The sequence below is a fragment of the Leptonychotes weddellii genome, chromosome 10 (assembly GCF_054177405.1).
Source record: "Leptonychotes weddellii isolate Sample4059 chromosome 10, ASM5417740v2, whole genome shotgun sequence".
NCBI classification, from domain to species: Eukaryota; Metazoa; Chordata; class Mammalia; order Carnivora; family Phocidae; genus Leptonychotes; species Leptonychotes weddellii.
In genome coordinates, this window is record NC_138378.1 from 24,793,618 (window position 1) to 24,819,729 (window position 26,112).

The 26,112-nt window shown below is 38.5% G+C and overlaps 1 protein-coding gene and 1 pseudogene across 7 annotated transcripts in view; one reads left to right on the top strand and one right to left on the bottom strand.

Annotated features, from left to right (window-relative positions):
* The window catches only part of ASXL1 (ASXL transcriptional regulator 1), a 70,037-nt gene that overhangs the window by 30,876 nt on the left and 13,049 nt on the right, over positions 1-26,112 (top strand). The gene's annotated exons all lie outside the window — the stretch shown is intronic.
* LOC115943526 (large ribosomal subunit protein eL32 pseudogene) lies at positions 24,117-24,596 on the bottom strand (annotated as a pseudogene).

A 26,112-nucleotide genomic window follows, 5' to 3' on the forward strand; every position in this document is an offset into this window, starting at 1 on the left:
AAAAAAAAAAAAGGAAGAGGTTGCTCCCTTGTTTTCTGGCATCTGTTGTTGTCTTTGAGAAGGCAGACGCTTAACGACTGAGCCACCCAGGCGCCCCCAGAGAGAGAATCTTAAGCAGGCTCTGTGCTCAGTGCAGAGCCTGATGTGGGGCTCAGTCTCACAACCCTGGATCATGATCTGAACTGAAATCAGACACTTAACTGCCTGAGCCACCCAGGTGGCCTCTGCCAGTATGTCTTTGAATGTTAATTTTCCTGCTTCCTCTTCAGACAGTGGTATTTCACCATGTTAAAGCTTCTCATGATGTGTTCCATACTTCTCTTTCATATTTTCCATCTGTTTATCTTTTTGTGCTCAATTCTGTGAGATTATTTCAGATCAAGAATACAGTTCACTAATAATCTAGCTTTGACCAGATGTTCTGCTTTTTAAAAAAATTTTTTTAAAGATTTTATTTGAGACAGAATGAGTGAGAGAGGGAGAGCATGTGCGTGCATGAGTGGGGGCAGGGACAGAGGGAGAGGGAGAAACAGACTCCCTGCTGAGCAGGGAGCCCGACGTGGGGCTCCATCCCAGGACTGTGGGATCATGACCTGAGCCAAAGGCAGATACTTAACCAACTGAGCCACCGAGGCGCCCCAATGTTCCACTCTTTAATCACATATTTTTATTTCTAGATTTTCTACTTGATTGTTTTTGAAATTTGTCAATTCTTTTCTCTTTCTCTCTTTTTGCTGCTCTTGTGCTTTGGGTTTTTTTTTTTTTTTAAAGATTTATTTATTTATTTGAGAGAGTGAGAATGAGAGAGAGAGAGTACATGAGAGCGGGGAGGGTTAGAGGGAGAAGCAGGCTCCTCCCCGAGCAGGGAGCCCGATGTGGGACTCGATCCCGGGACTCCAGGATCATGACCTGAGCCGAAGGCAGTTGCTTAACCAACTGAGCCACCCAGGCGCCCTTTTTTTTTTTATTTAAATAAACTCTACCTCCAGTGTGGGTGCTTGAACCCACAGCCCTGAGATCAAGAGTCTCATGCTCTATTGACTGAGCCACCCTGTTTTGTGTTGTTGTTTTTGTTTTCCTTCCAAGTTTTTATTTAAATTCAAGTTAGTTAACATATAGTGTAGTATTGGTTTCAGGAGTAGAATTTAGTAGTTCATCACTTACATATAACACCCAGTACTCATCACAGGTGCCCTCCCTTAATGCCCATCACACAGTTCACCCATTCATCAACCCTCAGTTTGTTCTTTATAGTTAAGAGTCTCTTATGGTTTGCCTCCCTGTTTTTATCTTGTTTTATTTTTCCTTCCCCTCCCTTATGTTCATCTGGTTGGTTTCTTAATTTCCACATATGAGTAAAATCATATGGTATTTGTCTTTCTCTGACTGACTTATTTTGCTTAGCATAATACACTCTAGTTCCATCCACCTCATTGCAAATGGCATGGTTTCATTGTTTTTAATGGCTGAGTAATATTCATATATATATATATATATACACACACACACACACACACCACATCTTTAGCCATTCATTGGTTGATGGACATTTTGGCTCTTCTCATAATACGGTTCTTGTTGATAGTGCTGCTGTAAACGTTGGGGTGCATGTGCCCCTTTGAATCTGTATTTTTTGTATCCTTTGGATAAATGCCTAGTAGTGCAATTGCTAGGTCATAGGGTAGTTACTTTTTGAGGAACCTCCATACTGTTTTCCAGAGTGGCTGCACCAGTTTGCATTCCCACCGATGGTATGAGTGTTCCCCTTTCTCTGCATACTCGCCAACATCTTTTGTTTCCTGAGTTAATTTTAGCCATTCTGACTGGTGTGAGGTGGTATCTCATTGTGGTTTTGATTTGTATTTTCCTGATGATGAGTGATGTTGAGCATCTTTTCATGTGTCTCTTGGCCATTTGTATGTCTTCCTTGGAGAAATGTCTGTTCGTGTCTTCTGCCCATTTTTAAACTGGTTTATTTTTTGGGTGTTGAGTTTGATAAATTTTTTTTTTATAGATTTTGGGTACTAACCCTTTATATGTCATTTGCAGATGTCTTCTCCCATTCCATAGGTTGCCTTTTAGTTTTGTTGATTGTTTCCTTTGCTGTGCAGAAGCTCTTTTTTTTTTTTTTTAAGATTTATTTATTTATTTTAGAGAGAGAACATGGGAAGGAGGGGCAGAAGGAGAGGGAGAGAGGCTCCCAAGCAGATTCCACACAGAGTGTGGAGCCTGATGTGGGGCACGATCCCACAATCCCGAGATCAGGACCTGAGCTAAAACCAAGAGTCAGATGGTCAATTAGCTGTGCCACCCAGTCACCCCCAGAAGTTTTTTATCTTGATGGAGTCTCAATAGTTCATTTTTGCTTGTGGTTTTTATTTCTAACTTTATTTCTGCATTTTTAAAAATATTTTATTTTGGGGTGCCTGGGTGGGTCATTTGGTTAAGCGACTGCCTTCGCTTCAGGTCATGATCCTGGAGTCCTAGGATCAAGTCCCGCATTGGGCTCCCTGCTTGGCAGGGAGTCTGCTTCTCTCTCTGACCCTCCCCCCTCTCATGTGCTCTCTCTGTCTCTGTCTCTCAAATAAATAAATAAAATCTTTAAAAAAAAATAAAATATTTTATTTTATTTATTTTATTTTAAGTAGGCTCCATGCCCAACATGGGGATCAAACTCACAGCCCTGAGATCAAGAGTTCCATGCTCTACTGACTGAGCCAGCCAGGGGCCCCTATACATTTTAAACATGATTATTTTAAAGCCTCTTTATTATTCCACCGTATCTGTGTTTTAAGGTTTGAGTTTGCCTATTTGTTGTGTTTGTTAAAAACCCCCTCCCCCTTTCGGTGGTTCCATTCTTCATATACTTTTAAATTTAGACTTATATTAAACTTATCATCTGTAGGATTTATTTTTTTTTTTAAAGATTTCATTTATTTATTTGACAGAGAGAGACACAGCGAGAGAGGGAACACAAGCAGGGGGAGTGGGAGAGGGAGAAGCAGGCTTCCCGCTGGGAGCCTGATGCGGGGCTCGATCCCAGGACTCTGGAATCATGACCTGAGCCGAAGGCAGGCACTTAACGACTGAGCCACCCAGGCGCCCCTAGGATTTATTTTTTATGTGAGTCAGGTTGTGGAGGTATCCCTCTAGGGAAGTTTTGAGTTTCTGCTGAACCTGAGAGGTTTCCTTAGTGACGTACCTACCTGTCCTTAGGCTAATTTCTTGTCTTGGGGTTTATGAACCACTTGGATAGAGTGATTTTGGAAGCCATATCTGTGATAGTGGAGTTTCATGTTCTCAGAGGTAAAACTTCTTTTTCATGGGCTGGAAATCGGAGTTCATGTTATTCCTGTGTAGTTCTTTGTGGCTTTTTGGTACTTTAATGCATCTACATCATTTTCAATTTCTTGTCTCTTAGTTTCTTGCAGGCATTAAAAAAAAACACCTATCTCAAACTCTAAGACCTGCATCTGGTTTAGGTAGCCCTGAGAGTTTCTTGGACTTGAGTAGCTTAATTGTTTCTAGCATCAGGGAATTTCCCTTTCTTGCTTTTGGGCTTGCCTATTTGTGTGGGTTATATTTGCCCACCTTTTCTATGCATTTGGACTGGGAGATGAGTGCTTCTGTGTCCGGCCTGTCTGCCATATTCCCTGCAAGATCTATGATACATTAGCTTACTTGTAGGTACATCCTGTAAAACAGGTATAACTCCCTAGAACCTAAAAGTACCTGAGTTTTGGGGCGCTGGGTGGCTCAGTTGGTTAAGTGTCTGCCTTCAGCTCGGGTCATGATCCTGGGGTCCTCGGATCGAGGCCTGCATCGGGCTCTCTGCTCAGTGGAGAGCCTGCTTCTCCCTCTGCCCCTCACTCTGCTTGTGCTCTCTCTGTCTCTCTCAAATAAATAAAAATCTTAAAAAAAAAAAAGTGCCTGAGTTTTGTCAGAACTTCTGTGCTGCTGGTGGTGTAGCTGTGATGTCCCTAAGATTGTTTCACCTTGCCCATAAAGCATTGTGTGAGGCTGCAAGGATATGTCAGTTGAGATCACAAATGGGTCCTTTGCAGCCTGATGGATCGGAGTGCCTGAGGCACAGCTCTTTCTCATTAGCAGTTCTTAGGGTAAAGAATCGCTGCAGTAGCCATCCTGTTTTCGGAGTAGTTTAGCTATCTAGGGATAGAGAAAAGATTCCTCATCTTTTCCTGTAATGTTCTAATCTTTAGCTATCCTACCTGAGTAGGCAGATGCCTAAATCTCTGTCTCTAATTCCAGAACTCCAGATCTGCACATCCAATAAGACATTTCCACTCAAAGATTCCAGTGGTATCGAAAATTCATCTCTTTCTTCATCTACTGTCTTCTTACTGACATCATAAGTCGGCCTTCCTCTTAGATTTCATGTTTCTGTCTCTTCTGTTCCTGTCTTCTCAGTAACTCAGACACAAAACATGACTTACTCCAGACTGCTTTTTTCCCTCCCCCTGCATGCAGTCAGCTGCTAAATCATTTTAATACTTCCCATAGAAGTCCTATCCTTTCTCTTTCCATGACAGTATCAGAGTAACATATTCCATATTAAAATCTCATTCTCCTAATATCCCTCTTTTTTTGGGGTGGGGTCTCTCGACAATTTATTTTCAATAATCTGGTTGGCTCAGAGACATGATCGTGCATGGTACTAATATCCCTCTCTGATCAGTCTGTCTTCCATATCTAATTAGCTCAGACCAAGATCCCACCTTCATATCCTCCTTTCTCATCCTAAGCTTTTGATGAAATTCCACAGAATGTCCTGTTTGTGGCTGTTTGTGTGGTGGGGATATTTTTTCTTTAGGGATATTAGGACATAACTAGAAAAAGAACCAGAAATGTATTACCCGTTTTTGTTCTGTTTTAAACAAGTTAGTGAGCTGTTAGGAAATTGTGTGGTCGGGGTGGGGGAAAGGCTGATCCTAGAGACTTGAGTTTTAGTCATTATGACTTGGGTAAATTAATGATATTCTCTGAGCCTCAGTTTCATCATCTATAATATGAGGAGTTGAATTAAGTAATTATTATAGTTAGCATTTATCGAGCTTTTAATTTGTTCCAGGAACTGGGCTAATAGCTTTTCATGTATTTTCATTTTTTCAAAGCTCTTTATTTGGAAATAATTCTCAATTCACAGAAAAGTTGCAAGGATAAAACAAAATAGTATAAAACACTCTTATCCTATTTACCCAGATTCAAAAATTATTAACAGTTATGGATGTATTTTTCAAATGCATTTTCTGTATCTACTGAGATGAATATATGTATATTTTTTCACTTTTAGTGTGAATGTTAAAGTAACCTCTGGGATAAAACTCACTTGATTATATTATCCTTTTTATAAATTATTATTGGATTTGATTTGTTAAATTTATTAAGAATTTTTGCATCTATATTTATGGTATGTATTATAGTTTTCTTGTAATATATTTGTCTGATTTTCATGAAAGTAAAAGTAATGTCCTTGTCGAATGAACTGGTGTCTTAGTCTATTTGGTTTGCTATAACAATATACCACAGATTGGGTAGCGTACAACAACAGAAATTTTTTTCTCAGTCTGGAAGCTGGAATTCCAAGGTTAAGGTGCCAGCACGGTCAGATGAGGGCCCTCTTCCGAGTTGCAGACTTCTTTTTGTTAACTCACTTTAATTGTAAACTCTGTGGGATTTTTTTGGTAAGAGCATTAATCCACCCTCACCTAATCACCTCCCAAAGGCCCCACCTTCTAACACCATCCCATAGAGCCTAAGGATGAATTTTGGGGGGATACATTCAGACCATAGCAATTGGGAAATATTTCTTCCTTTTAGATTTTGAGTCTTTTTTTTTTTTTTTAAGATCTTATTTATTTATTTGACAGAGAGAGACAGCGAGAGAGGGAACACAAGCAGGGGGAGTGGGAGTGGGAGAGGGAGAAGCAGGCTCCCCGCTGAGCAGGGAGCCCGATGCGGGACTCGATCCAGGGACTCCAGGATCATGACCTGAGCCGAAGGCAGTCGCTTAACCAACTGAGCCACCCAGGTGCCCCAAAATTATTTCCTCTTTTAAAAAAGATATTTTCTTGATACAGAGTTCTAGGTTGACTCTTTTTTTCTTTCTGTACTTTAAAGGAGTTGCTCCACTGTGTCTAGCTTGCATTATTTCTGATGAGATATCTGTTATTTTAATTTGTGTTCCTCGGTGAGTAATGGGTTTTTTCTCCTCCTTTCTGGCAACTTTTAAGATTTTCTTTTTATCATTGTATTTCAGCATTCTGATTATAATGTACTTTGGTGTAGCTTGCTTTCATGCTTCTCATGCCTGGGTTTTGTTAAGCTTCTTAGATGAAATTTGGTGAATATTTAGCCATTATTTTTTCAAATATTTTTGTCCTACACCGTCCCTCTCCCTTTGGGACTATAATTACATGTATATTTGGCCACCTGAAGTTGCAGCTGACTGCATACTTTTTCAGTCTTTATACTCTTTTTTGGGTGGTTTCTACTGGTATATCTTCATGCTCACTCATCTTTTCTTCTTCAGGGTTCAATTTGCTGTTAATCCAGACATTGTATTTTTTTTAATCTCTAGAAGTTCTGTTTGGGTGTTTTTTATATTTTACACCTCTCTGCTTAATGTGTTCAGTGTTCGGCATGTGAAATACAGATAAAAGAACTTTTTAAACCATCTTCTAGTTCTATCATCTGTGTCAATTTTGGATCTGTTTCTATTTATTTTTCTTGTCATTATGGGTCAAATTTTTCTGGTTCTTTGCATTCCTGATTTTTGATTGAATGAGAGACATTGTGAATTTTACTTTGCGTTCTATATATTTTTGTACTTATGTCACTATTTTTGAGCTCTGTCCTAGAATGCAGATAAAATTACTTGGAAATGTATCCTTTTAAGTCTTGTTTTTTAAGCCTGTTAGGTGGCGTTTATCCTTCCTGTGTTTATAAAGCTATACGAATATATATGTTTTCTTATTTCCTTTTCTTTCCTTTACAAAAGTAGCTTTTTATGTGTTCTTTTCATTCATTCTTACTTAATGCTCATCACAGTATTTTTCCTTACAGTTCTGACATTCTTACTTAGGCAGTAATTACTTCTGGCCTGACTACTGCATTAGTCTCTTAATATTTGTCTGGTTTTCACATTCTTTGCATCTCTGATGCAGTGTTCAAACTGCTGTCAGAGTGATGCTAAAGCACAACTCTGATAATGTCACTGCAGTGCTTTTCAGTGCCAGTGGCAGTGGGATTCACATTTTATAAATTATTCCCGTGGGGCACCTGGGTATCTCATTTGGTTAGGCATCTGACTCTTGGTTTCGGCTCTGGTGGTGATCTCAGGGTTGTGGGATCGAGCCCCACACCGGGCTCCACACTCAGTGCGGTCTGCTTGGGATTCTCTCTCCCCCGCCCAAATAAATAAATAAATAAAATCTTTAAAAACAAATTATCCCCCTAATGGTAATAAAAATATTTTGAGTTTATATTCTCAGTGTATAGATACTTGTTTATACATTATAACTGGATATAAGTTAGCATATAGTCTTTTACAATATGCCTACTGAGAAATACACTCTAAAACAGAAATTTAAAAATATTTTAAAATTATGGTATATTTTAAAATTCATTAACAGTGTATTAATAATAGAGGATATATTATATTTCAGTTAGTCTTAGCTACTTTTGAATAGTTTGGGCTAATTTTCTCTTCAGGTCTGATATGCTCATCATTGATTTTACCTTGTAACATACCTGATGAAGAGTTTATATATTTAGTGTAAAAATGTCAACCCTGCTGTTTTCTTGGTGTCCTTTGTACTCACATCATCATCATCACTCACATTTTTAGTGTTATCTCAGATCTGCCGTTTCTTTATGGTAATTTTTTTTTTTTTAAGATTTTATTTATTGAGAGAGAGAATGAGAGAGAGAGAGCACATGAGAGGGGGGAGGGTCAGAGGGAGAAGCAGACCCCCTGCTGAGCAAGGAGCCCAATATGGGACTCTATCCCGGGACTCCAGGATCATGACCTGAGCCGAAGGCAGTCGCTTAACCAACTGAGCCACCCAGGCGCCCCTATGGTAATGTTTTTAAGCCTGATTAAAACTAGGTAAGAAAATTGTTTATCTAACAAGGCATATGAAACATATTGAGAACAAGTAAGTGAATTTCAGAATACTGACTATGAAGTGGGACTGACATAGGAATTGAGAAAGGGCAGCAGTGTCAATCCATATACTAAATAGGTGAAGCTTAATTTCTTTTATTTTTAGATTAAAAATACAAGTGTGTGTACATTTCCTTGTGGCATTACTGGCCCCATCAGTAGATTCATTTCTGCCTGATCTTTGAGCCCCTCCTGATTATTCCATATGGCTAAGTATTTTATGTGTGTTGTGTCCATTAGCTTTTGCTATATAACAAACCATCCCAAAACTTGGTGCCTTAAAACAATTGTATACTTAATTCACAATTCCTTGTGAGAGTTGGTTGGATGGGTGTTTTCTTGGTCTGGCCTGGGTCAGATTATCTGAGGTGACCTGGGCTGGGCTCTCATGTATCTGGTCAGCTGGCAGGATGGCTGGAGGCTAAATGTGCTAGGCAGAATTCTAAAATGATCCCTGATAACCTGTGTCTTTCTATTATCTCTTTATCTGGCATGGGGGTGAGAACTTCAGTTTGCTTCTCTCAATAGAATATGGCAAAGGCAAAGAGATTTTACAGGTGTAATTAAAATCTCTGGTCAGATGGACTTTAAGTCAACTCAAAGAAGGATTATCTTGAATTGGCCTGACCCAGTCAGGCAAGCCCTTTTAAAAGAGGACCTGGAGGTCTGAGATGGAATAATTGAGCAATTCTTGCTTACTTTGAAGAAGCAGCTGCCATGTTGTGAGAGGGCCATATCACAAGAACTATGGGGATCCTTAGGAGCTGAGTTCAGGCCCTAGCTGACAGCCAGTAAGAAATTGACCTTAGTCCTACAACCATAAGAAATTGTTTTCTGCCAGTAGCCGTATGAGCTTGGAAAAGGACCCTGAGCTGTAGGAAAGAAAGCAGCTTGGTTGACACTTTGATTTGAAACTTAATGAGCCCCTGAGCAGAAGACCCAGCTAAGTCATGCTCAGAGCCCTCACCCCTGGAAACTTGAAATAATAATGTGTGTTGTTTTAAACCACCAACTTTGTGGTAATTTGTTACATGACAATATAAAATTAATCTTCTGGATAGTCTAGGATAGCCTTATTATAATTTTATATTTTTCAGAATGGAATAGAATCATATAATATGTTCCCTTTTGAGATTGGTGTTTTTCACTCATCATAGTACTTGGGATCTTTCCAAGTTGTTGTGTTTATCAATACCATTTCTTGGGACGCCTGGGTGGCTCAGTCGTTAAGCATCTGCCTTTGGCTCAGGTCATGATCCCAGGGTCCCAGGATTGAGCCTCGCATCAGGCTCCCTGCTCGGCGGGAGACCTGCTTCTCCCTCTCCCCCTGCTTGTGTTCCCTCTCTCTGTCAAATTAATTAAATAAATAAATAAAAAATAAAAAATAATCTTTAAAAAAGAAAATACCATTTCTTTTATTGTTGAACTGGTATTCCATTTTATGAATATACCACAAGTTGTATATCCATTCTTCCATTGAGGAACATTTGAGTTGTTACTAGTTTGGGGCTATTACACATAAAGCCACTGTGAAAATTCGTATACAGGTTTCAGTGTGAAAATGTTTTTATCTCTAGGATAAATACCTATGAGTGGAATTGCTGGTATTAATACCATGTTTAGCTCTGTGAGAAACTGCCACACTTTTTTTCCAAAGTGGGAGTACCATTTTTAATTCCCACTAGTGATGTTATGACTTGTTGTGCTTTCTCAACAGCACTTGGTATTATCAATATTTTTTCTTTTATCGGTTCTAATAGATGCCCAGTAATCTCAAAAGACTTAATCTGCATTTTCCTAATGGGTAATGGTGCTCAGTATCTTTTCATGTACTTACATTCTATTTCAATATCTTTTGGTGTAATTTATGTTCAAATCTTCTGTTTTTTAAGATTTTATTTACTTATTTGAGAGAGAGAGAGCACAAGCAGGGGGAGCAGCAGAGGGAGAGGGAGAAGCAGACTCCCCACTAATCAGGGAGCTGAGCACAGGGCTCTATCCCAGGACCCTGAGGTCATGACCTGAGCTGAAGGCAGATGCTTAACCTACAGAGCCACTCGGGCACCCCTATGTTCAAGTCTTTTGTTCATTTTCTGATTGGATTGGTTTGTTATAATTGAATATATAGAGTTGTTGAGATACAAATTGTTTGTTGGATATGTGATTTGCAGATATTTTTTCCAGCCTGTGGCTTATCTTTTTATTTTCTTAAGAGTGTCTTTTACAGAGTAAAAGTTGTGAATCTTGGTGAAGTCTAATTTATTGATTTAAAAATTTTAATTTAGTGGTGCCTGGCTGGCTCAGTTGGTGAAGTGTGTGACTCTTGATCTCTAGGTCATAAGTTCAAGCCTCATGTTGGGTGTAGAGATTACTTAAAATCTTTTGGAGGTGTCTGGGTGGCTTAGTCGTTAAGCGTCTGCCTTCGGCTCACGTCATGATCCCAGGGTCCTGGGATTGAGCCACGCATCAGGCTCCCTACTCGGTGGGAAGCCTGCTTCTTCCTCTCCCACTCCCCCTGCTTGTGTTCCCTCTCTCGTTAATGTCTCTCTCTGTCAAATAAATAAATAAAATCTTTAAAAAAAAAAAATCTTAAAAAAATTTTTTTTTATTTCATAGATTTTTTGTGTTTGTCATGTATAAGAACTCTTCCTAACTCTAGATAAAAATTTTCTCTTATATTCTAGAAGTTTTATTTTTCTAAAGATTTAATTTTTAAGTAATTGCACATCCAGCATGGAGCTTGAACTCACAACCCCAGTGGAATCAAGAGTTGCACACTCCACTTACTGAGCCAGTCGGGTGCCCCTGAAAGTTTTATATTTTACATTTAGGTCTGTTATTCCTTTTGAGTTAATTTTTGAATTAGGTGCAGAGTTACATCAAGGTTCATTTTTTTGCCTATTGGATGACCACTTGTTAAATTACCATTTATTTGTGAAGACTACCCTTTCTCTATTAAATTGCTTTTAAAACTCTGTCAAAAATCAGTTGGCCATATTTTGTAAAAGGTTTTACTTTTGGACTCTTCCATTTACCTATATGTCTGTCCTTTGTTGCTACCATGCTATTTTGATTACAGTGTTGTATTGCTGTATGATAGGATGTAAAATCAGGTGATGTGATTCCTTCAACTTTATTATTTTTCAGAATTGTTTTAGTTCTAATTATTTTGCCTTTCCATGTAGAATCATCTTAACTATATCTACAAGTTTGTTTTTTGCTGAGATTTTCATAGTAAATACATTCAACCAGCAGATCAGTTTGGGGAGAGTTGACATCTTGACTATGGTGAGACTTCCAGTCTATGGATCTAGTATGTCTTTTTGTTTATTTAGATCATCTTTGATATTTTCATGAGCATTTTGTAGTTGTAGTGTATAGATTTTGCATGTCTTATTAGATGTATATCTCAGTATTTAATTTTTTGGGAAGCTATTATAAATGGTATTGTGCTTTTAATTTTGGTTTCTAATTGTGGATTGCTTGCATATAGACAGAATTGATTTTTGTGTGTTGACCTATATCCTCTTGAATTTGATAAACTTAATCACTAATTCTAGGAGTTTTTCTTCTAAATTCCTTGGGATTTTCTATATAGACCATCATGTCATCTGTGAAAAGGGCCAGTTTTATATATTCTTTCTGATCTGTGTACCTTTTCTTTTGTTCTCTTGACTGATTACACTGGCTAACATTTCAGGCTGTATGTTGAATAGGAGTGGTGAGAGTGGGTATCCTTGCCTTCTTCCCAGTCTTCAAGGGAAGGCATTCAGTTTTTCACCATTAGTATGGTGTTAGCTATGGATATTTTGTACATATTTTGCTGTTTATCAAGTTGAGCAAGTTCCCTTCTGTTCCTAGTTTGTTGAAAGTTTTTATCATGAATGTGTCAAAATTTTCTCAATAATTTTTCTGTGTTAATAGAAATGATCATGTTTTTCTTCATGTCTCATTTACATTTTTTGATGATAAATGATGAATACATTTTTGCATGTTTATTGGCCATTTTTATCCTCTTCCTATCAAGTTTATTGTTTTGCCCACTTAAAAAAGAATTTCTTTTTATTTTGTAACATTGATAAGCTTTCAGAAAAGTTTTTAAGTACAGAACAAAGAACTTCTTTTTTCTGTATTTAGAAATATACCTTTCTTCCTGAGTATTAATACTTTAGAGCCCCATTTGGAGCCCCATTATACCTTTATTCCTGAGTGTTAATACTTCAGTGTGTACTTGATATTTGCTACAGTGGAAGAATTAATATTGTTAAAATGTCCGTGTTCCTCAAAGCAGTGTACAGATTCAGTGCAATCCCTATCAAACTACCAATAGCATTTTTCATAAAACTAGAACAAATAATACTAAAATTTGTATGGAACCACAAAAGATCCTGAATAGCCAGAGCAGTCTTGAGAAAGAAAAGCAAAACTGGAGGTATCACAATTCCAGATTTCAAGATCTATATTACAGAGCTGTAGTAATCAAATCACTGTGGTCCTGGCACAAAAACAGATACATAGATCAGTGGAACAGAATAGAGAGACCAGAAATAAACCCACGGTTATATGGTCAATTAATCTACAACAAAGGAGGCAAGAATATACAATGGGAGAAAGACAGTCTCTTCAACAAATGGTGGTGGGAAAACTGGACAGCTACAGGCAAAAGAGTGAAACTGGAGCACTTTTTGACACCATACATAAAAATAAACTCAAAATAGTTTAAAGATCTAAATATGAGACCTGAAACCATAAACATCCTAAAAATGTCTATGGCAAGGGAAACAAAAGCAAAAGTAAACTATTGGTATTATATCAAAGTAAAAAGCTTTTGCACAGTGAAGGAAATAAAACAAAAAGGCATCCCATTGAAGGGGAGAAGATATTTGCAAATGATAGCCAATAAGGGGTTAATATCCAAAATATATGAAGAACTTATACAACTCAACACCAAAAAAAAAAAATCCAATTAAAAAATGGGCAGAGAACCTGAATAGATTTTCTTTTCCAAAGGAGACATACAGATGGCACACAGATACATGAAAAGATGCTTAACATCACTCATCACTCATCATCAGGGGCGCCTGGGTGGCTCAGATTGAGTGTCCAGCTCTTGATTTTGGCTCAGGTCATGATCTCAGGGTCCTGGGATTGAGCCCCGTGTTTCTGTCCTGTACCACAATGCAATTATCAGGATGAGAGAATTAACATTGATATAGTACTGCTTGCTGGCTAATCTGCATACTTAATTCAAATTTTGCCTGTTGTTTTACTAATGCTAATTACAAAATTCTCTTTGAGGGTACCTTCAGTTGTGGATCACATAGTGCATTTTTTTGGTCAAGTCTCTTCATTTCCTTTAATCTGGAAAAGTTCCCACAAATTTTGTCTTTTGTGATATTAGTATTTTTTGAGTTCAGGCTATTTACTTTCTTTTTTTTAAAACAAGAAGTTTATTTAAACAACAAGATGCTTGACTTGAAGGGAAAACTATCTAAGATTCATTTCTTATAGAGTAATTTATCCCTGCTTAAAGACAGATTGCCGTATAAGTAACAGCTACGTACAAAATGTCCTTGGTTTTACAGTGATAAATGAAAAACACTTAAAATTCTACAATCGAACAAGGAGTGCAAGGATTTTTATGTTCTTTTTTGTTTGTTTTAACAGAGCAAAATAACTTACCGGAATACAAAGATAAGAGCCGAATGAGCATGCTACTAATGGAGAAGGGGGTATTCTCACAGAAGCAGTTCCCCACCCCATCTGTACTTTATGTTGATCAAAATAAACCATTAGCCATTTAGTTAAAAAAAAAACACACACACACAATATGTTTGTGCATGTACATGGTTACTTTATGTACAATAAGGAATGGGGAAGGGGAAAATGAAAGAATCGAGAAAACACGATACTATAGTAGTCAGGATGTGGTGGAACAAAATTGCGGTTTTCTCATTGAGAATGTCTTGGTCTGGAGGAACAGAGTTTTAGAGTAAAATAACAGGTTCCCTTCTTAGTAGACACCTGTCTGCTGCTGGAACACATCTGTTGTATCTTCATCCTCTGTTTCCAACTGTGCGGGTGTGTCTGTTTCATTGAGTGGCTGCCCATCAACTCAGAATCAGATCTGCCTCATTGACAAACCCTGTCGTTGACAGTGGGCTTTCATGAGTTTACTAAGTGGTATATGCCTTTTTTTTTTTTAAGATTTTATTTATTTATTTGACAGAGAGAGACACAGCGAGAGAGGGAACACAAGCAGGCGGAGTGGGAGAGGGAGAAGCAGGGCCCCCGCGGAGCAGGGAGCCCGATGCGGGGCTCGATCCCAGGACCCTGGGATCACAACCTGAGCTGAAGGCAGATGCTTAAGGACTGAGCCACCCAGGCACCCCTGTCTGATTTCTCATAATAACTTCAGTCACTTGGTTGAGGTGGTGTCTGCCATTTTCTGCACTGTAAATAAGAAGTATCTTGTGAGGAGATACTTTGAGTTTATATAATTAGTCTCATCATACTTTCATCCACTAGTTTTAGCATCCCCTGATGAATGAATGAGTCCAGCCTGAAACAGTCTCTATTCTGACGTTTGTCAAGTGGCGATTTTTAAAATTCATTTGACATTTATTAATTGGCATTCTGCAGTAAGGAAGAGCCCTCTTTTCTCATTTGTTTATTCATTATGGATTTTTGGATTCTTATTTTACTATTGAGTTATCTGTTGCCGTCATTAGCTTTAACACACGAATTGTGCAAAGGTGGCCAGTGGGACTCCCTTCACCATGGCTTTCGTGTCCTGACAGGTCCCCCTCATTCCGAACATTTTTGTACTTTTTTGCTTTCTGGTCCAGCAAGATGTCTGGGTTTAGCTTACATTTTCCAGCCCCAGCTTTGGAATCAGCCATTTTTCCAGGGAACTCAGGATACTCTTAGTTCAGAATAGTGTACATGTATACATCTATGTCTGTTTCTGTATTTGTCTGTCTTTACATATGTTGGTTCATAGTGATACCTTCAATTCCAGACTCTTACTGTAGGGTTCATTCTAGCTTTACCCCTTTCCATATTTATAACTTGCTGCTCCAACAGTGAAAATCCTTGCTTGCATTATCTACTTTGTATCTGATCATTTGCTCAATTCAGAATAAACATTTAATGGTTTCAGAATTGCCAGCCCCCTTCCACTGTGGAAAACAAATCTATTAAAAGGAGAGCTCACTGTTTATAGTTTAGTTCTTGAGCGCAAGTTTACATAGTTAAAATAGCGGGTTCAAAAGTTACTTGGGGCTAGTTCCACACCTTCCCTCCTTCAGTGTGGTTATGTTAGTCATTTGAAATACTTTAAAATTTTCTGCTGATATCACAGTGCTTTCTCTTCTCAAGGCTCTGGGAAAATAGGCACTCTCATACATTGCTGTTAGGAATACAAATCCATGCAACCTTTTTTGAGGGGGATTTGGCATTGTTAACAGAATTACGTTTGCATTTAACCTTTGACTCAGCATTTCTACTTCAGGAATTTACCCTGAAGATGCACCTTTAACCATACAAAAGTACAGATTCATGAGGTTATTCAAGACAGTAGTATTTTTATTTGTGAAATGTTAAAAGCCACCTAAATGCCAGTACATGGGGGATGGGTGTGTGAATAAACTTTGGTACATCTGCATCATGGAATTTTATGCAGCTGAGAAGAGAATGAAGACTGTCTATGAAATGATTGAGTGATTTGCAGGATATATGGTTAAGTGAAAAAAGCAAGTGCAAAATACTGTGTATGGCATGCAATTTGTTTGTCTGAGGATAAAAGGGAAATAAAATAGATGTGTATATCATCATTCATGCAGAAAGAACCCCAAGAAGAAACCAGAAACTAATCAGATTGGTCACCCAACAGGGGATGGGTAGGAACAGAGCGTGCAGTTGGGGGTAAGGTGGGAAGGAAAGGGATAAGGGCAGTGTCAGTTCTTTGAGCATAACCTTCTGTATAGTTTGGGCTTTTATAACCATGCCTTGTTTCACACACTTAAAAATTAAGTGAAATAACAAAGACGATGAGGAAAAACCAAAATGGATTACAAACAGAAAAGATGAATCTAATGCTGTTAATAGTGATAAAATTCTTGATATGGTCCGACACATCAGTTTCAGTCTTCCTTCTGAAGGTCAGTCTGGGAGCCGTCCTTTCTCCTGTTCCTGGTATGTTTGTAGTGGGGCCAACTGTCCTGAGAAATTTCCTGGGACACAGAACTTTTAGTGCTAAAACTGGGAAAGTCCCAGGCAAATTAGGGTGAGTTGGTTACCCTGTTTGACATACATCTGTATTCCTGGGCTTTCCCTTCATCACCACCTTGGGAATTCTTTTCACCTGTCTTCTGTGATATAGTTTCTCTCCTAGATCTTGTGTGTATATAATTTTTGTTTTAGTTAAGTTTGGCTTGTTGTTTATTGTTGTTATTTGTGGAACAGGTTCTCCAGTTACTTCCTGAGAACAAGTGCGTAGGAGGTAAATTATTTGAAACCTTACATATCTTTATCCTGTGTTCCATACTGGATTATTGGTTTGACTTAAGAATTTTAGAAGAGGGGCACCTGGCTGGCTCAATCAGAAGAGCATGCAACACAGTCTCGGGGACATGGGCTTGAGCACCATGTTGGGTGTAGAGATTACTTAAATAAAACTTAAAAAAAAAAAAGAATTTTAGAAAATACTACGTTCTGGGCGCCAGGGTGGTATAGTCAGTTAAACGTCCAACTCTTGGTTTTGGCTCAGGTTGTGATCTCAGAGGGTCATGAGATCAAGCCCCACGTCGGGCTCTGTGCTCAGCAAGGAGTCTGCTTGAGACTCTCTCTCCCTCCCTCTGCCCCTCCCCACCCCCACTGGCACGTACTCTCTGTCAAACAAATAAATCTTAAAAAAACAAAAACCAAAAAACATTACATTCTCCAAAACTGTTCTTGAGAAGCATGATGCCGTTCTCATTCCTTTGTGATGTGTTCTTTCTGAATGGAAGATTTTAGGATCTCTTTTTCAGTTCTTTTTCTGAAATTTCATGGTGCAGTGCTGTGGAATGCGTCTTTTTTCATTTTGCAGGACATTTTGCCTTATTAAATCTGGAAACTCGGGTCTTTTCGTTTTGGGAAAACGTCTTGTATTTCTGTCTTTTCTGTTTTCTCTTAGAATTTACGTTTGTTGTGAGAATTTCTTGATGCAAACCTATTTTCTTTTTCTTCTGAGTCAGTTCTTTGGGATATAACCTATTTGTTGTTGTTTCTGGGAGTTTTGTATCATTTTGTGTTTCTAGCAGATTGCTCACATTCACTGATGTTCCTTTATTTTTTTTTTAAATAGCCTTCTGTACTTTTTGTTTTGGGACTATCTCTTTGAGAACATTTACCGTGAAATCTTCATTATCACCGTTTCCTTTCACGTCCTTTTGTTTTTGGTTGCTGTTTGATCTGACAGTTGTGCTCAAATATCTGGTGGCCCTTGATAGTCATTCACGATGAGAGAACTGGCAGATTCTGTGCTTGTGGGCACTATTGTTGGATGTGATAGAGAGTGGGGACCCAGATGCTTTTTTTGTTTTGTTTTGTTTTTTAAATCCCCAGTTCTCCACCAGAAGGTGTTTTCTCTTAGGCTGGTCACTTTTTCTGGGAAGATAAATCCTTTCCTTTCTTGCCAGCTAGCTGAGAGCAGTCTAGGGCTGGGGTTGCACGGCTACCACCATGAGGAGAGCTTTGGGAGCCGAATTGGAGAAGGGAGCTGATGGAGTCACTGTTTTATATGTCATCTTTGACTTACTGCTCCTGCTTAGAGTGAAGCATCTCACTTCCTCCCCCATTCCTTGAGCTGGTGTCTTCTATTCTGGACCCTCTCTGGTTCAGTCCAGCCAGAATTAAATCTCCTATTTTCTTCTGAGGCTAGAGATGGATATTGCCTGATTGTTGGGGGACAGAGAGGAGACCTGAGGGGTCCAACTTTGGCTCGGACTTCCAACAAGTTCTCCTGTTTTCATTCCCATGCCTCGCCTCTGTGTCCAGTGGTTCCTGGACCTTTAATCACTGGTCTCTTGGGGGTTTCACAGTACTAACTGGCCAGCTTTTTGGCTTTTCCCTCTGTAGCCTCAGACTTCAGCTTTCTTTTCCCTGCTGAGTCAGTTACTGCCTGTCTTCTTGCTATCCATCTTCCATCTGTTGACATCTCTCATCTGCCTTTTCCTCCCCCTTTCCCTTTGTCCATTTATATCTTTATTCTCTTAGAGTCATTCTAAAGAGGCTTCAGGAGGATGCAAAGAATTGTGTCCCTTTCGCCATGTTTAAATGGAAGCTCAGGCCTTTGTGCAAAGAAAGTGGGAAATGACTTTGACTTCCACACCTCCACACCAGACCCTACCCTACCCCTATCCCTTCACCTGCCACCCAGGCCTATGACCCTTGTTCTTTCCCAGTAGCAAACACTCATTAATGTGTATCCTTCCTATTCATGTGGATCCATTAAAAACGAGTGATCTGTTTGTTTTATATAGGTGTATTTTTATTTCTTTCAGCTACTGTTTAATAGTGTATCATACCAATATACCTGATGTTATTTATCCAGTCCCCTATTATGGATATTTAGTTTTTTTACTATTACAAATACCACTGCAGTTATCTCCTTTTACTTTTGTAGTCTCCATGTGCAAATGCGTGAGAGTTTTTCCAGTGGACTACTTCCTTAACGTTTTAATGGGTAAATGGAGGTGATTTGGAGGCTTTCTTTGAGGCTTGAAGAAAACATTTCATTAATTTTTTTTTTAAAGGTTTTATTTATTTATTAGAGCATGAGCCAGGGGCGGAGGGAAGAACAGAGAGGGTGGGGAGAGAGGGGGAAGGAATCACAGGCAGACTCCGTGCTGAGCGCAGAGCCCAATGCGAGGCTCCATCCCATAACCCTGAGATCATGACCGAGCCGAAACCAAGAGTCGGGTGCTTAACTCCCTGAGCCACCCAGGTGCCTCTGCAATCATCATTTTTGACCACAATTTGGTTTATCCTATACAGTTGAAGGTATGCCTCCCCTCACATTCAGTAATTCAGTAGGTATATGTCCTAGAGAAATTCTTGCATGTACAAGGAAGTTCGTAATCCCATTGTTTGTAATAGCAAGACATAATAAGCAACATAGTGTAAGCAACATAATATCCATCAGACAAAAGAATTGGTAAATAAATTGTGGTATATCTATAGAATGAATAATAGCAATGAAAAGACTAAGTGCTGTGTATCAGTATGTTGGGTGGCCAGGAACATAGAATTGTATGAACAGCAAGTCTTAGAAGAATACCTACAGTATGCTGTTGATACAGAGCTAATTCAAAAGCATGAAAAATTTGATATATACATATATAGTTGAACCGTTATGAAAAATAAGACTCAAACACAAAACTCAGAAAACTGGTTACCTGGGGAGGAAGGAGGACAGAATCAAAAGGGGCAACCAGGAGGATTGATGGGATTGGTAATGTATTTATTAAGGTGGGTTTTTATTGTGTTTTATCCTTTATGTATTTTTGCTGGTTTTTTTTTAAGTTATTTTTTGGGGTTTTTAGATTTAAATTTAAGTAATTAACATATAGTGTATTGTTAGTTTCAGAGGTATAGTTCAGTGATTCATCAGTCTTATAGAACACCCAGTGCTCATTACATCACGTTCCCTCCTTAATGTCCATCACCCAGTTACCCGCCCCTCCCAGCAACCCTCTGTTCATTTCCTAGGTCATTAATATTTTTTTACATTTTAGTTTATACCTGTGATGAGAAAAGTAGCATTATAAAACTTCCAGATCTTTTCGAAAATTTTACTGAGAGACATGCTTTCTCTACAGTCCATAATCTCATTAACAATTCTGAAATCTAAAATACATTTTTTAAAGATTTATTTATTTGGGAGAGCGCTCACGTGTGCTGGGGGAGGACCTGGAGAGGGAGTGAGAAAGCAGCAGACCCCCTTCTAAGCACAGAGCCTAACTTGGGGCTCCATCCCATAACCCTGAGATCATGGCCTGAGCTGAAACCAAGAGTCAGAGGCCCAGACTGAGCCACCCAGGCACCCCTAAAATCTAAAATATTTTGAGAAGTGAAAAATTTTTTTCCTAACTCATTTGGCAGTAAAACCTGTCCTGTCTAAACTCATTTGGTGGCAAAGCTCTGATCCAAATTGACAAGGCTATTTATTTTAGTTGGTATATGCATACGTGTTATTTCAAAAAATATTAATGTGTGTTTAATACATGATATATTAAAACTATATGCACTGTTACCACCCCCAAATTCAAGAGATCCTGAATTCTGTTTTTTTTTTAAAGATTTTTATTTATTTATTTGAGAGAGAATGAGAGAGAGCATGAGAGGGGGAAGGGTCAGAGGGAGAAGCAGACTCCCCGCTGAGCAGGGAGCCCGATGTGGGACTCGATCCCGGGATTCCGGGATCATGACCTGAGCCGAAGGCAGATGCTTAACTGACTGAGCACCCAGGCGCCCCAAGAAATACTGTTCTAAAGCACATCTAGATCCAAGGGTTTCAGGGGAGGGGTCATAGACCCCTGTGGTCATGCCACCATCAACTAGAAGCTTTGCAGCGATGGGTGGCAAATCATAGATGAGAATTTATTTCTGATGGAGGGAAGCTTCTTTTTTGTCTTTAAGAACTCAATTTTTTTTCTCTTTAAACTGTATTCCAGGAGTGTGTTCATTTTTAAAATAACAGCTCTTTTCTTTCTTTGACAGCTATAATATTGAAACTGCTTGTGATAATGCAAGTGGAGTTCAAATTCAATAGAACCTTTTTTTACATTAAGTATTTTTAAAAATGATGAAGTCTTTTCTCAAGCATACACAGAGGTTGCTTTGCTAGTTTTAATTCCTCTCTAGGATTCATATAACAAAATTAAAACATCGGTAACGGACCATTTTGCTTCCATTGTCCAAAGCTGAAGTTTACCTTTGAAGCATAAACTTTCTGTGCACATTAATAGTTTTTATGTGATTTTTACAGATTCTGGTTAAATTCCTTCATGTTTTCAGAACTGTCAGTTAAATTCAGTAAGACATTTTTAACCCAGCTTTATTGGGATAGAACTCACAGAAAGTGTACAGTTAAGTGGCTGTTAGTGTATTCATAAAGTCATGCAGGCATCACCATTGTCTGATCCCAGAACGTTTTCGTCACTCCCAAAAGAAACCCCATATCCTGTAGTGATTGATTTCTGTTCTTCTTTTGTCCTGTTCTCTATTTGCTCAATTACTAGAGCTTTCTAAAAAAGCAGGTCCTCCCTTTTCTTACTCTGTTTTCAAGAGTGTCTTGGCTCTTTTGGCCCTTAGCAGAGTCAGGTTGTATTAAAAAAAAATTATGTTTCATTGAAATTTTACTGAATTTACAAATCATTTTGGGGAGAATGGCATCTTTACAATGTTGAGTTTTTCTTAATATAGAAGATGGTGTGGCTCTCTGTTTAAGTTTTAAACCTTTCTCTGTAAAGTTTTATTTTCTTCATAAGATTGTATTTCTTTTGTGAAACTTGTTCTTAAGTATCTTATATTCTCCTTATAAATTACATTTTCTAATTGGTGATGTTATTGCTGAGTTTTTAATGTACTCTTGAATCTCACAGCCTCACTGAATTTCTTACTAGGTCTGAATCTCTTGACTCTTCGGTGTAGATAATTACACTGTCTGGAAATTAGAACACTCTTTCTCTTTTAATCTCTTTTTTAAGAATAAGTATTGTTGGGGCGCCTGGGTGGCTCAGTCGTTAAGCGTCTGCCTTCGGCTCAGGTCATGATCCCAGCGTCCTGGGATCGAGTCCTACATCGGCCTCCCTGCTCGGCGGGAAGCCTGCTTCTCCCTCTCCCACTCCCCCTGCTTGTGTTCCTGCTCTCGCTATCTCTCTCTCTGTCAAATAAATAAATAAAATCTTTAAAAAAAAAAAAAAAAGAATAAGTATTGTTAGGAATTCTAGCATACTGTTGAGTGGTCAGCATGCTGTTAGTTTTTAATAATTTATATTCAACACCCCTAGATCAGCCTTCCCTAAGAAGCCATAGCCATTTCTTGCTCAGGAAGTGTTTATTAGATCTACAAAGAAAGAAAAGGCATACCTGGGATTTGTTTATCTGTTTTTCCAGTTCAGAACCTAATCTTGGGCAGGTGAAATTTCGTCAGTTGAAATTTTAGTGTTCTATTTTATTCATGTTTGGGGCTTGTTATATTCACAGTGCCTTTTATTTATTTATTTATTTTTAAATATCTGACTTGGGGTTCACCTGGGTGGCTCAGTTAAGCGTCTGCCTTAGGCTCAGGTCATGATCCCGGGGTCCTGGTATCGAGCCCCATGCCTCTCCTTCTGCCTGCTGCTCCCCTGCTTGTGCTCTCTCTGTCAAATAAAATCTTTTAAAAAATGCTCTTTTAAAAAAATAAATCTGACTTGGGATGCCTACCTGGCTCAGTCAGTAGAGCATGCGACTTTTGATCTCGGGATTGTAAATTTGAGGCCCATGTTGGGTGTAGAGATAACTTAAAAATAAAATCTTTAAAAAAATATCTGACTTAGGGGAAAATATTCAGGTTTATTTATTTATTAGTAGTAGTATTTTCATCATTAGCTACAGTTGCCTTGCCAAACTAATATACTTCATGTATTTTAAGAACACTTACTTGTGTTAGGAGGTGAATTTGGGTAAAAAGTATAGGCAAGTATTCTTTGTGCTGCTTTTACTCTTCCAGCTTTTCTGTAAATACAAAATTATTTCCAAAGAAAGTGTTTAAAATATATCTGTTTGTAAAAGTAACACATGCCCATGATCAGTATTTAAAAGGATCCAGAACAAAGAACTCCTGCAACTATAATAAAAAGACAAATGACTCAATTTAAAGATGTGTAAAAGACTTGAACAGACACTTCAAAAAGGAAGATAAGAGAATGGCCAGTAAGCATATAAAAAAGTGCTCAATATCTTTAGTCATCAGAAAAATGAAAAATAAAACCCCCGTGAGGTACCACTGCATCTGCTAGCATGGCTAAAGTAAGATTGACAACACCATCTGATGAGGATTTGAAGCATCTGGAACTCCATACAGTGCTGCTGGGAGTGGAAATCTTTGAAAATGTCTGGAAGTTGTTTTCTTGTTTGTTTTAATTAAGCATTCATTCATCCCAAACCCAGCAATTCTGTTCCTAAATATTTACACACGAGAGATGAAAACCAGAAAAAGGTGTCTGCAAGGATGTTCATAGTAGCTTTGTATTCATAATAGCCCAAATCTGGAAATAATACAGATGTCCTTCAACAGGAGAATAGGTAAACACATGGTTGTCTATATGAATACTACTCTGTAATAATGGATAATGAACTACTGATGCCTGCAGCAACAGGGATGAATTTCATCAACATTAGACTGACACAAAAGAGTATAGACTGTATGATTCCATTTCCATAAAGGCCATGAATAGGCAAAAGTGATTTTTCGTGATAGAAATAAGAACAATCGTCTCAGTGGGGTGGGAGAGCATTGTAGAGTCGGGGTTGACTAGGAAGGGGCACAGAGGACCTTTTAGGGATGTTGGACATGTTCTATATCTTGATAAGCATTTGTCAAACTCATCAGATAGTATACTTAAGACTGTGCATATTACTCTATGTAAGTTGTACTTCATTTTAAAAAGTAAGAAAAAGGACACAAGGGTTATACATTGATCCAAGGGCATTCCCATATATAAGTGCAATGTAATTATCACACTCAGGAAATTTAACATTATTGCAACCTTTCTATATCTCCTATGCAGTCACATTTAAATACCCCAGTATTGTCTTTCATAACATTTTAAATCAGGTTTCAGCAAAGGATCACTCATTACCTGTTAATTTTTTTTTAAAGTTTCTTTTTGTTGTTGTTTTATGGTTTTATAACACAAATATGACGTGCACAACAAGCTGTCTATTCATTTTCTTCACTGCGCAGCCTGGCGTTGGGATTGGTGACTCTGATTGCCAGCTGGGGTGCTCTTTCCACAATAGCGTTGCGGTTCTTGGAGGAGATACTGTGAGCAATCTCTGCATAGTAAGATTTGTTGCACATCAGCAGCACTTCAAGCTCCTTGACGTTGTGGACTAGGAACTTCCGGAAGCCACTGGGCAACATGTGCTTTGTTTCCTTGTCGCTGCCGTAACCAGTGTCGGCCATCAAGATCTGGCCCTTGAATCTCCTGCGCACCCTATTGTCAGTGCCTCTGGGTTTCCGCCACTTGTGCTTAATTTTGACATAGCAGTCTGACTGGTGCCGGATGAACTTCTTGGTCCTCTTTTTAACGATCTTGGGCTTCACCAGAGGTCTGAGGGCAGCCATGATACCCAGTAACAGATGGCTGCCCCCTCCGCAGGCAGCGCCGAGGAAGAGAGCTAAAAAAACGTTTCTTGATAGAAAATATCCTTGCAAAAAAATTAAAGTCTTGAGTCTGAGAGCATATTATCTGATGCCTATAATTCTCAGTAGCCCATTTCATTGTTTTTTCAGATGTCTACAGTTAATGTTTGGAAATTTATGATATCAGATGTCTGAAGTTTGCATGGAGAGATTAAGGATCTTTAAAAAGGCAGAATTAGAATTGCAAATCTTGCTTTCATTTTCTTAAACGTTTTGTTTGCTTTTTACTGAAAATACATGGCTTTGGAAATTTGGGGTAGTAGTTTGAATTGCAAACAAGTGGGCAGTATTTCTGTTTAATGAGATTTGTAATCAACACTAGGTTCCCCTAGACTCTGGGACCTAGAGGAAGGAAATTCGCTTTTAGTGACTTAGCTGTCAAAGAAAGATTTAGCATTATAATTTTTTAAATGTCATTTTTTTAATCACAAAAAACAATACACGTTAATTATAGAAAATACTCCAAATCAAAAAGAAAGTCCTCAGAACTCTGCCACCTAGAGGTGCGATGGCTAACACACGTGAGGCGTGTCGCTCTTGTCTTTTGTCTGTGCACACATGCTCACACGATTTTTCTTTTTAAATAGATGATGTAATCATAACGTGTAAATTTAACTGCTTAATTCACTTGGTGCGTCATCATTTCTCATGAAATATTCTACAGTTTTACTTCAAATAACTGTCCACAGTAGTGTTCCTTGCTGGAAATTCTGGAATTATTTTTTGTTTTAAAACTTTTTTATTGTAAAAATGTAAAGACATGCAACATAAATGTTCAGCTTAATAAATGTCATAAAGTAAACACCCTCGTACCTGCCACTCAGATCAAGTCTTGGAGTGTGGCTGGCAGCCAGCAGCCCCGAGTACACTTTTCCACTCACAGCTCCCTTCCCCTTAAAAGTAGCTACTATTCTGTTTCGAAGTTCTTTTCTTGCATATCTTTATTGTGTCCCAGCTGTGTTTGCATCTCCAACAGTGTAGTTTAGTTTTGCCTGTTTTTGAACTTCTTACAAATGGAGTCATTATAGTATGCATTCTTCTGTGTCTGGCTTCTTTCATTCACCATTTTGTTTTTCAGATTCACCTATATTGTGTAGTTCATTCTTTATTGTATGCTACCATATTTTGATTCTACTGATGGTGGGCACTTCGGTTGTGTGTAGCGCAGGTTTTACAGATGTCGCTGCCGTGAACACTGGATGTACTTCACGGTGTGTGTGTGTGCATGTGTGTGTGTGTGTGTGCATATGTGCATATATTTCTCTAGGGAATCCAAACGTAGGACTGACATTGCTGGGTTGTAGGATAATGTGCCAGATAATGCCAAACTATTCTCAATTGGTTGGATCCATTTTCAGTGTACCTGTTTCTCATCCTCAGCACTACTTGGTATTGTTAAACTTTAATTTTAGCCATTCCTACGGATGTGGTGATCTCTCCTTGTGGCTTAATTTGCATTATAATGTGT